The following is an 11,720-nucleotide window of genomic DNA, read 5'->3' on the forward strand; positions in this document are numbered from 1 at the left end:
ATGCTACTGTGTCCTGCGTGCAGATGCAAGAAACAAGGCGGAGTGGACGGCCCTCCTGTCCTCCCCCAACACAGGTAAAGCAAAAAACAACTCAAGGGAAGAAAAATAGCAGAGAACGGAGGTGCATTTCAATCACCGATCTGCATATCCGTCAACTAAAGCCCTGTAGGATGGAGGCTGAGAGAATCCTGCACATATTGTCTTAACCTAAATAAGGAATGAACGTCTAGCAAGAAATCCGCTCACTCCAGCCCCCTGGGGCCGGGCGGCTCAGCCCACACTTCTCCAGTAAGATCTCAGCGGCAGGATCTGCTCTGTTCTCTCCCTGTGGCCAACCCCCTGTAAGGGGGGTGATGGCCGGAGGGTCCCCATGGGACTGCCTCTGGTTTCACCCACTCCAGGCTCACAAGCAGCTGCACAGAATCATCCCCCGCCTGGAGCTGGAATGGTTCCCAGGGTCCAGGGCCTCAGACCCCGGGTAGGAAGGCTCCCCTTTGGAGGAGCTCTTTCCAACTACACTCGCCCCTGGAGACTCTCAAACTGTCCTCCTGAGAGGGATGTGTCTGCACCGCGGACTCCTTTGTGTGGCCCTGGAGATCCTCCGTGAGCCAGCCCCACTCGACCTCCGTGTTCTCCTGCAGACTCTAAAGTCCCTCCAAACTGAGCCACGTCCTATTCCCCCGCACACACTACGATACTTCTCACTCAAGCCTCTGTTTTTCCCTTTGCCTAGGATGGCCCTCCTGCCATGATCACGCATTCGGTCCTCCCTCCCAGCCCCGATGCCACCTCCTCCAGGAAGCCCTTCACAGAACCTCCAAAGGGATGCACCATCTTCTTCCCCCAGTCCCCATGGCTGACCTGTGTGCGCTCCTGTGGGAAGGGCCCTCTCTCCTCTCAGACCATGAACTCTCCTGCGTCACCATTCAACCACATTCAGGTTGGCTCCCCTCGTAGGACCTGACCCATGTCTTTTAAGGTTCAGAGTTTGTTCAGTCAATGAACAGATGGGATAATCATTTATTTGAGTCAAATACTCAACTAGAAAATCACTCAGCACAGGGATTCCTGAAAATGTCACCATCATATCTGTTTTTTGGGGATGTGCTGCCACATATCATCTCGCCCAGGATCCAGTGTGATCACAGGCGAATGTACCTTAACTCCCATCATAGATTTGTACTCACTTTCAGGTTCTCAATTGTCCTGTGTTTTCTCAGTCATACTCCAGATTTTTAATATCTTCTTAGGCACCCATTCATTTTACCTTTTATTATTTTTTTTTTTTGCAAAGCAAAGCAAAAACTAAAAGAGAACTTTAAATTTTGTGCAATACTCCTGAGAAAGTCTCCCTCTAAAGAATGCCATGTTCATAAGTCAAAACCATGTAAATAACTGTAGTGAGTTGAACTGTGCACCCAAAGAGACAGGTCCAAGTCCTGACGTGTCCCCAGGTGCATGTGACCCGATTCAGAAATAGGGTTTTTGCAGCTGTAATTAAGTTAAGGACTTGGAGATGAGCCCATCTTGGCCTTGGGGTGAGCCCTTAATCCAGCGACCGGTGTCCTTAGAAGAGACCCATACACACAAGGACAGGTTCTCAGAAGGCAGGGGTGGAGACTGGAGCGGTGCTGCCACAAGCCAAGGAGCTCCTATGGCCACACGATGCTGCAAGAGGCAGGCGGGAGCCTCCTAGAGCCTTTGGAGGAAGCATGGCCCTGTCAACACCTTGCTTTTGGACTTCAGGTCTCCGGAACTGTAAGAGAATACATTGCTGCTATTTCAAGCTGTCAAGTTTGTGGCAATTGGTTACAGCAGCCCCAGGAGGAAGCTAACGCATTAATTCACTGTATCAGTCCACAGAATAACACCCAAATCCAGTTCTTAGACCAGCCTCCTCTCTTCCCGTGAGGCTCTATACATACACACACACACACACACACACACACACCCCCCACACACACACACACACTTGTGTGCAGCCCTATTCCCTCCCCACCTGCCTCTTGAATCATTTCCTTTCGTCTCAGCTCACTTGAACTCCTGTTTTGTGGTCCCTGCCCCTTGTGGGCCATTATAACCAGCCACCCCAGACCCAGACCAGGGGGCTTACACAGCAAACATGTTTTTCTCATGGTCTGGAAGCTAAAGATCCCACCTGGAGGGGACAGGTGGCCAGGTCCTGGTGAGACCCTCTCCCTGGCTATAGACTGCCAACTTCTTGTGTCGTCACCTGGTGGGTCTTCCCAGCAGGGCACAGCTGCGTCCTGAGGGCATCACCCTGGTGACCACTCACCTCCCCAAGACCCTGCCTCTGGTGTGCCTCCACACTGGGGCCAGCTTCCAACCTATGAGCTGCTGGGGACACAAATATTCAGCCTGGGGAGATTCCTTTCTCTTTTCTGTCTGTTTCTTTCTGGTTCAGGGGTACCACTATGCCCAACCTCCTTTCCTCAAGCCAAGGAAGCCTCTGGACCACCCTCAGGGGCCCCCACGATGAATGCTGGGGTGTACTGCACGCTTTACTATGAGAGCCAAATCCTCTTGTTTGGAGCAAAAGCCACAGAAAACAAGCCAACAGCTCCACATCATGTCATGACAGAGTCTTAGCCCACGTCCACCCCATGCACCCTCCCCACATCCTCTTTCTCTTTGGGGTCATCCTCCCCTGAGCCCCTGCAATGGCAGTCTTTTCCACACCTGCTTCTGTCCAGAGTGGTAAAGCCACACGGTCTCTCATAGGCCTGGGTGAGGTGCTGGGGGAGGTCACGGTGTGGCAGGTTGGGTAGGAAGCTGTCTCCCTGTTGCCCCCGACGGAGCCTCAGCAGAAGGGAGGAAGCCCAGTGCCAGGATCTGGGAGAAAGAAAAGATTTCAAGTGACCTCCTTCCGTCCCTTCATCCCGGGAGCCTGTGTTGTTCCCTACCCTTCCCCAGCTCTGGTTTGCTCTCACTGAGCCAGGAGAGAGTGTAGTGAATAGAGTAGATATCCCAGCAGTGCGTGGAGGATGTCATTAAACCAGAGCTCCGGGGCGGGGGGGGGGGGGGGGGGGGGGGAAGCTCTGGCACAGCAGGGGTCTCTTTGCCCTCACCCCCCAAAAAACACCATTTAGAAATCACCACGTACATATGGAGGGGCATGTGGGGTGAGTGTATGGTATGTACAGTGAGGGGGGGCATTGTGTGGTGTGTCTGTGTGTGGGGATCGATCGAACAAACTCTGAACGGTAAAAGACACAGGTCAGGTCCTATGAGGGGAGCCAACCTGAATGTGGTTGAATGGTGACGCAGGAGAGTTCTTGGTCTGAGGAGAGAGGGCCCTTCCCACAGGAGCGCACACAGGTCAGCCATGGGGACTGGGGGAAGAAGATGGTGCATCCCTTTGGAGGTTCTGTGAAGGGCTTCTCAGAGGAGATGGCATTGGAGCTAGGCATTGTAGGAGGGAGGACTGAATATGTGGTCATGGAAGGTCATATATGTGTATGGTAGGGGGTGTGGGGGTGGGGGTGGCTGTGTGTGTGTGGGGTGTGGGGTTGTGTATAGTGTGTGGTGGCTGTGTGTGGTGTACATGCTTTAGGGAGTGTGTGTGTGTGTGTGTGTGTGTGTGGTGCATGTGTGGGGTGTGCGTGGCGTGTGTAGGGTATATAGGGAGGGATGCGGGGGTGGACAGGTGTGTACCAGCTGGTGTGTGTGAGCGTAATGTGTGTGGTGTTGGGGGGGGGGCTTAGGGGGTTTGGCATGGGTGTGTGTGTAGTGTGTGGGATATGACTTGTGTGCGGTAGGGGGTAGGGCAGGTGTGTGCACAAACGCCCACTTTTTTGGTCTACATTTTCATTATGGAACCCCCCACCCCCACCCCGTTCCTACCAGGGTGCATATGCTGACGCTGCTTTTCCTGTCGTTTCTTGGTTTGTCCTCTTCGGACACGGGCTCTCCACTGCATGGTGCCCCGCAGGGTCAGCTCCTATCACCCCCCCCCCCATCTGCTTGCTCCCTCCTCGCAGCGCTGCGCAGAGGAGGAACAGGGGTCCTCACCCACGGCCCCGCAGCGTGCACCCCGGCCTGGCTGGTCGGCCCCTGCCGTGGACAGCCGTCCTCCCCCACCCAACCCCCGGGGCTCCGTCCCTTCCCAGCACCCAGTCCTCGTGTCCCCTCCTGGTCCCGCCTCTGACCGGCCGGTGTCCTGAGGACTGGCGGGCTCCAGGCTGCGGCCCCGACTAATCCGGCCCCCAGGCCCCCGGGGCAGCTCGCTTCTGGACACCTCCACTTGGAAGTCCATGGACATCTCAATGTCAGCCGATCGCCCCCCAACCCCAGCTGATCGCAGGGACAGAGGCTCCCCTGAAGCCTTGGTCGTCTACCGATGGCACTTCAATGACACAGTCGCACAGGTACAAACCCTTGGGGGGCTGAGGTGCTGGGGGAAGGTGGCCAGTGAGAAATCACCCCAAGGGGCTGTGCTGAAGGCATTTTGCAAAACAGGCTAAAGTCACCCCTGCTCACCGCAGCCCCACCCTCTGCAGCCAGAAAGCGCAGCAACTGACCAACGCGCAAGGAAAGCATGACGGGGGCACCTGGGTTGCTCAGTGGTTGAGCATCTGCCTTCCGCTCAGGGTGTGATCCGGGGGTCATGGGATCTAGTCCCGCACTGGGGTCCCCACAGGCAGCCTGCTTCTCCCTCTGCCTGAGTCTCTACCTTTCTCTCTGTGTGTCTGTCATGAATAAATAAATAAAATCTTTAAAAAAATAAACAAAACTCCCCTTGTGTTGAAAAAAGAAAGAAGAAAGAAAGAAAAGAAAGAAAGAAAGAAAGAAAGAAAGAAAGAAGAAAGAAAAAAGAAAGAAAGAAAAAGAAAACATGCCACATCCAGAAATGGAATGTTATTCACCATGGAAGAAATGAAGCTGAACATGTTACAACGTGGATGAGCCTTGAAAACATCACGCTAAGTAAAAGTAAGTAAAAGTCGCGGGAGACCAAAGGCCACAGATAGTACGTTTCCATTTATATGAAATAAACAGGGCTGAGGGGCAGGAAGGGGAAGGAGAGGAATGCTAACGGGTACAGGGTTTCTGGGAGGATGAAAATGTCCGATACTCAGATAAACTCCGTGGATATGCTGAAAGGCACCGGATCGTCCACTTTCTCGGGGCGAATTGTATGGTATGCGGCCCCCATCTGTCAAGCTGGGTTTCCAAGGGGCTAATATTGAAATTCAAATTGTGTGCTGTAACGTGCCCTTGAGTAACTCGCTGTCCCCACGCCAGCCTTCTGGGAAGGGCAGCCTCCTGGGAGAGCACTTCAAAGCAGATGAAGGAAAAAGCAGGACACTGTGTTTGGACGAAGAGAGAGAGAAGAAGAGAGCCACCCAAGGTGAGATGCAGAGAGGAGATCAAGAATTAAGGAAGCAGAAAAGATCCAGAAACAACCAGGGGCAGCCTGAGACCCATCAGGGTCCCAGGGGTGATTGTGGATTTGTGGTTGGGGGCACTGGGCAGCCAGACTTGCTGGGTGTCCTCCTGGTCAAGGTATGGGCGACTGGGGAGATGTTTGCTACTTTATCCCTGCCTGTCGTCCCTCATTTTGTGCAGGTGTACACCTCACCCCCATTCAGCCCATATACTTTGGAAATCGGGCTCTACCTTTGGTTTTAGGAGAAAGGCATTGCCTCAGGCCTGAGCTCATCAGTGATGCTTCCCAGATGGATTTGTGAGAATAAAGTCCAAAACTGTTGTTCCATGACTAGGGATAGAAGCACTGTTTCCTGGCCACACATCTGGGCAAGGGAAAGACCACCAACTGCCATCAGCCATCTTGAGACTATGAGGGAAGAGCTTATCTGAAGGTGAGGTCACCCCAAAGAAACAGAACCAAGACTTAGGTTCTCATGGTGACGTGTGAGCCTGGGTGGAGCTGCAGCAAAGCGAGTGTACTCTTGGACTGCTCCCTATAGGAGCCAATTAATTCCTGTTTGGGGCTTGAGCTTTTTGTTACTTGGAACAACCAAGATCACATCTTGAGTCAAACATTAATATTTAAGAGTATATACATTGGGGGATCCCTGGGTGGCTCAGCAGTTTAGCGCCTGCCTTTGGCTCAGGGTGCGATCCTGGAGCCCCAGGATCGAGTCCTGCGTCAGGCTCCCGGCATGGAGCCTGCTTCTCCCTCCCTCCGCCTCTCTCTCTCTCTCTATGTCTATCATAAATAAATAAATCTTTTTTAAAAAAGAGTATATACATTGTGCAAAATTACACCTTACTGTTTCCTTATTATGTTACTTGTTTCTTCATTAGAGGTTTATAAAAAGGGGCATAAAACTTCCTGAAAATTCTACTTATGAAATATTCGTATGGGTTTCATGGTAATAAAAAATCTATAAAGTTTTCAAAATGAAGGAAAAATGTAGTCCACACAATTCATTTTTGATTTATATTTGCCCTAGGTATTTAGAAAACAGAAGTCTGTGCTTGACAAACCCACAGTAGACCTGGATTCCTATCAACACATCCACCATTCGGTTTTTGTAGAAAGCTGTGTGCCACATTATTTTGAGTCGAGTGGGCTGCAAACCCAAGTGAGCCAAGTCTAACATTGCCCTTAACTTATCCACCCAATTGCATCATTACACGCTGTGCATATATCAACCTCTAGGCAACTTCCCATCTGAGAAACTAGCTCAGAACCCTTCCATACAATGTCACTAAGTGGCAGGTGTCTCTGTGTCTAAAATGGAACATCTAGCAATTGGCGGAAACATCACAATCATCACTTGAGTACACAAGAAAATCACACCCCACCACCTAAAATGCTTTGAACCATGTTGAAAACAAAAGGATGAGCAAAAACCTAGTAGGCAAGTGAAAATAAGGACAAAGCTGGAGTCTAGTTACATGTGGGCTGGAACATCCACAATAGAATTCAGATTTATGAAAGATTGGAAAGAAGTCAATATTCCTTAAAAGGGGAATGGTTAAATAAAATATGGTGCATTCATGCCACAGAGGGCTAGGCAGATAGTGAATAAGGTAGATATTTATGGTATTTATGAAGTGGGCGTATAGGATCTGTTGTTCAGTGGAAAAATGTGATGCATACAGTTGCATACAGTAGGCGCCCCACCCATACACCTACACAGAACTCCAAAGAACTGGTGAATGCAGTGGGGAGGAAACTGAGTGGTTGACGGCCAAGTTTATAAAGAAGAACTAATTTTTACTCTATGAGCCTTTATACCTTTTTGAGTTTTGTACCAAGTGCACTTTTATTCATTCAAGGAGTGAATTAGATACCTTATTTTTACATTCACGATCAATCTTATTTCTTTAGCTAAATGACCGCTAGCCTGTCTCTCGGTCTCCAGCATGCACACCTGATCAGTTCCTCAGTCACAATGGTCACTGCTATTATGAAAAAGAAATTGGCTCTTCAATTTCTCGTATGCTGTTTTGTGATGGAGGAAATTTGGTTCATAAGCCCTTGGTGTCACGTTTAAATCTCTTTTAAATAATCATTAAACTGAGAAATTAAATAGAAGTGAGAAATTATTTTATCTAGAAATCATGACTACCCGTTGGTCCAGAACTGGCATTGTTTATCTACTCATTCGTTGATTTTTCCAGTTAATTTGAAGTACTTAACTGCAATCTGCTGTAGACCTATCCAGAATTTCTATTCTGGTTACCGGCAGATCACTGGATTATCAGTCTCTGGCGAAGTGGAGTCTCTAGCTCCCACCTCCACAAACAGCCAGAGGCAGGCGTGTTGCTCTGCCAGGATCTCACAGCCATGGCTAACCGGAGCACACCCAGTTCTCAGCCACCTCTGCCCAGCTCCTCGCCTGGCGGGTGAGTCATGCCCTGTCTCTACGCTGGGGAGTTGCCAGCCATCCTGTGCAGGCACAATGTTCTCTTTATATCACGTCTGCTAGAAATCAAAGCGCTGCACCCTTAATATCACTACCGTACAGCTTGGAGCATCTTCCAACCACAGATTTCTCCTTAGCTCCTAAGGAGCCTTAGAAGGTGGTAAGTAGCCTTCTCCCCCTTTCTGCAGAGGAGGCTGCGAGGTGAGACCTCACCACCCCATCTGGCCTCCTCAGCAGCCCAGCCCACATTGTTCCTGGCTCCTTTTCTTCCAGATTTGTTAATGGCTTGCTGGAAGAGATTGGTCTGCAATTTCCATCTTGAAAAATGCTGTGTAGGTGCCACGGTTCATTTGAATTCCCTTCTCATCTATTTCTCATGGCACAACCCGGATATCTTTGACTCAAGGACATCCCCTCGCCTGGCATCCATTCTCTCCCATTCGAGCCACATTTAAAACTAAGGGGACTTGCTTCAGTTCTGCTGCTGTCATTTGCAGACAGAAGGAAGCCAAATGTGGTAGCAAACTGCTTGACACTGGATGTGTTTGGGAGCTTCTCGATATTGGTGAAAAGAATGAAGAAAAACAAGAATTTTCTTTACAGGGTGTAGAGACTCTTACACAGATATTTCTGAACGTCAGATAGAATCACTGCTGGCTTGATAAATATTAGCCACAAGAAGGGAGATAAAAACAAAATATTTTGTACCACACAATGCACGATAAGGAGCTAAAGAGCCAGGATTTTATTATGTGGTTCTTTTGTGTATTTAGTTGATAAAATATTTTTTTTTTAGAAGACCAGCTTTTGTGTTACTTTGACAACATTCATCCTGACGTCGATAGTTAAAGTTTTTTTTTTTTAATTTATTTATTTATGATAGTCACAGAGAGAGAGAGAGAGGCAGAGACACAGGCGGAGGGAGAAGCAGGCTCCATGCACCGGGAGCCCGATGTGGGACTCGATCCCGGGTCTCCAGGATCGCGCCCTGGGCCAAAGGCAGGCGCCAAACCGCTGCGCCACCCAGGGATCCCCTGACGTCGATAGTTAAAGACAAAGAGAGGTTTCAGCCAGATGTTCAAAGTGGCTGAAAGCTTTAGATAAATATAAGTGAGGATTATATAAAATAATAAAATAATAACATAAAATAAATACGAGCAAGAAATGCAGGCACCTTCTTCTTGCCCCTGGAAAATCTCTTGTCCTTGTTGCCTGTATCTGCTGGACTAGATGGCTAGGTTAGCTGCTCTAGAGAGAGCGTTTGTACCCTAGGAGCTGCTATCACTGTATGAAGAGACTTCCTTCCCTCGCCACTTGTCTGGAAAATTCCTATTCATCCTTTAAGACACAACTCAGATGTCACCAAGGCGGTTGCTCTGCCTGCTGTGCTCCAGGAGCAAACTGGCCATTGGTGCTGTGACTTCCCCATTCACCTATCTTCCTTATGGACAGCAAGCCCTGTGAGGGCCGGCTCTGGGGACCAGTCTTCCAGCCCCGCTACAGAGGCGGGTGTGCCTCGCCAAAGGAACAAAACTATTGGTGAACAAATGAATGAGCGAATGGAAGAATGAATGAGACACGCACATCAGTGTTGGCAAGCAGCCGGCCGCTTAGGGAGAGATGGATCAGCTATCACCAGGTCCTGCCCTGAGAGCACACCCCTGGATCTCTGGGGGGAAATGCCATATCAAGGATCCGTGAAGGAACTCTCCTACCTCTTAGCTCAAGGGCCAGGCAAGATGTTTTTAAAAAAATAATAATTTAAATCAACTGATTGATAGCATCTCCCTTTAGTACATTTTTAAAAAATGAAAAACCTGGCCATACAATCAATCAGGCAGGCTTCTTCAAGCATCACTGGATTTCCTCCTGAACACCTCTCAGCCTGATGGGAAGAGTGGCAGGAACGGGCCTCGGGCCAGCCACTGAGCTTTCCACTGTGGTTTGCACAGGAAAGAGATCCATGAAGGGATCTGGATGCAGTCTAGGAAGAAGTTTTAGAAAAGAAGCCTGGCCTGCAAACCCATGGGAAACGTGGGCAGAGAGACTATTACCAAACTCAGATGGTCTTTTCACAAATGCTCTCTTTTGATTTTCACTCCAACCACAAATAAAATGTAACAGCACAAGACCAACTCCTTTATTTCCAGACCATTCTAAATGATGTAACGGCATACCAACGCTCGCCTGAACAGTGATGGCAAATGTCACACTCGGTACCTAGAGTTGGGCAGATCTCGTTTCATCACTCTCCCGCATTGTGTCCGGAATCTTTGTGTGCGTCAGCTCTTTCCACTGTAAAATGGGGACACTGACAGGAACTTATTATAGAGTTTTTGTGAGGCTTACAGGAACTAATGTGAGCGATGCACCTGGTGTGGTATTTGGTACATGGTAAATGCTTCATAACTGTTAGGTGTTAATACCATCATCTTTATTATTACTCTAATACATTTCTATCTAGACTTCAGTTATAATTTCATATCATATGTTCATAAATGGCATGTTAATTTTAAATTGGAAATCATGTGTTTTCTGTAGCCAGCTCTAAAGGGATGACCAGCATGTCCTCTTTCTAATGCATTTCCCCCCATAACCACATTATTGTTCCAAGTGATAATCACACTTCCAACTTTTATATTTTCTATGGTTCCCAGTACAGTGCAGAGCCAACAATGGGCCTTACAAGCGGTACTGAAATAAATACAAGAACATTGAAAGACTAAGAATACACTTATCTTGGTGGGCACAGGGCAATACATGGAAGTGCTGAATACAGTATACCGGACATGAATGTAATATTGTATTAAGCACATTGCAATTAAAATTCTTTTAAAAAGTATAAACAATAGATTTTATCCCTAAAAAAGGAGGAAAAAAAGAAAACGAAAAGACAAAAAAGTGATACAAGGATATATATAGTCCACACAATAGACAAAATCTGTGATCCATCTCAATTGGGTTAAGATCACTGAAAGTAACTCCAGATGAATTCTTACTAGCTTTCTCTGAATCCTTACAGAAGAATACCTAAAATCCTCATAAAATTGGCATCTCAACTGTGTCTCATTTGACTGACTCACTTGTAAGAGAGTGTAACGAGCTTTTGGCGGGGGTGAGGGGGGGACTCACAGAAAAATAAAGTTGGAAGCACACCAGAATGAGCAAACATTATTTACAGATCAAGGTAAAATATATCCTGTTTTTCAAAGCATAAGCTTTCATTATAAAAATCACTCTCAAGGAGAACACAGGCAACACGCTTTTTGAACTTGGCCACAGTAACTTCTTACAAGATACATCCACGAAGGCAAAAGAAACAAAAGCAAAAATGAACTATTGGGACTTCATCAAGATAAGAAGCTTTTGCACAGCAAAGGATACAGTCAACAAAACTAAAAGACAACCTACAGAATGGGAGAAGATATTTGCAAATGACATATCAGATAAAGGGCTAGTTTCCAAGATCTATAAAGAACTTAAAAAAAAAAAAAAAAAAAAGAACTTATTAAACTCAACAGCAAAGAAACAAACAATCCAATCATGAAATGGGCAAAAGACATGAAGAGAAATCTCACAGAGGAAGACACAGACATGGCCAACACGCACATGAGAAAATGCTCTGCATCACTTGCCATCAGGGAAACACAAATCAAAACCACAATGAGATACCACCTCACACCAGTGAGAATGGGGAAAATTAACAAGGCAGGAAGCAACAAATGTTGGAGAGGATGCGCAGAAAAGGGAACCCTCTTACACTGTTGGTGGGAATGTGAACTGGTGCAGCCACTCTGGAAAACTGTGTGGAGGTTCCTCAAAGAGTTAAAAATAAACCTGCCCTACGACCCAGAAATT

General features: G+C 47.8%; 1 long non-coding RNA gene across 1 annotated transcript; it reads right to left on the reverse strand.

The window, feature by feature from the left end:
- Positions 1 to 1,257: 1,257 nt before the first annotated feature.
- On the reverse strand, positions 1,258 to 2,853 carry LOC140594981 (uncharacterized). Its single transcript, XR_011996320.1, has 2 exons — positions 2,701 to 2,853; positions 1,258 to 1,756 (listed from the first exon to the last, which is right to left on the reverse strand). It is a non-coding gene; the product is annotated as an uncharacterized lncRNA (long non-coding RNA).
- Positions 2,854 to 11,720: the final 8,867 nt, after the last annotated feature.

This window comes from Vulpes vulpes, chromosome 13 (assembly GCF_048418805.1).
Source record: "Vulpes vulpes isolate BD-2025 chromosome 13, VulVul3, whole genome shotgun sequence".
Lineage (NCBI taxonomy): Eukaryota > Metazoa > Chordata > Mammalia > Carnivora > Canidae > Vulpes > Vulpes vulpes.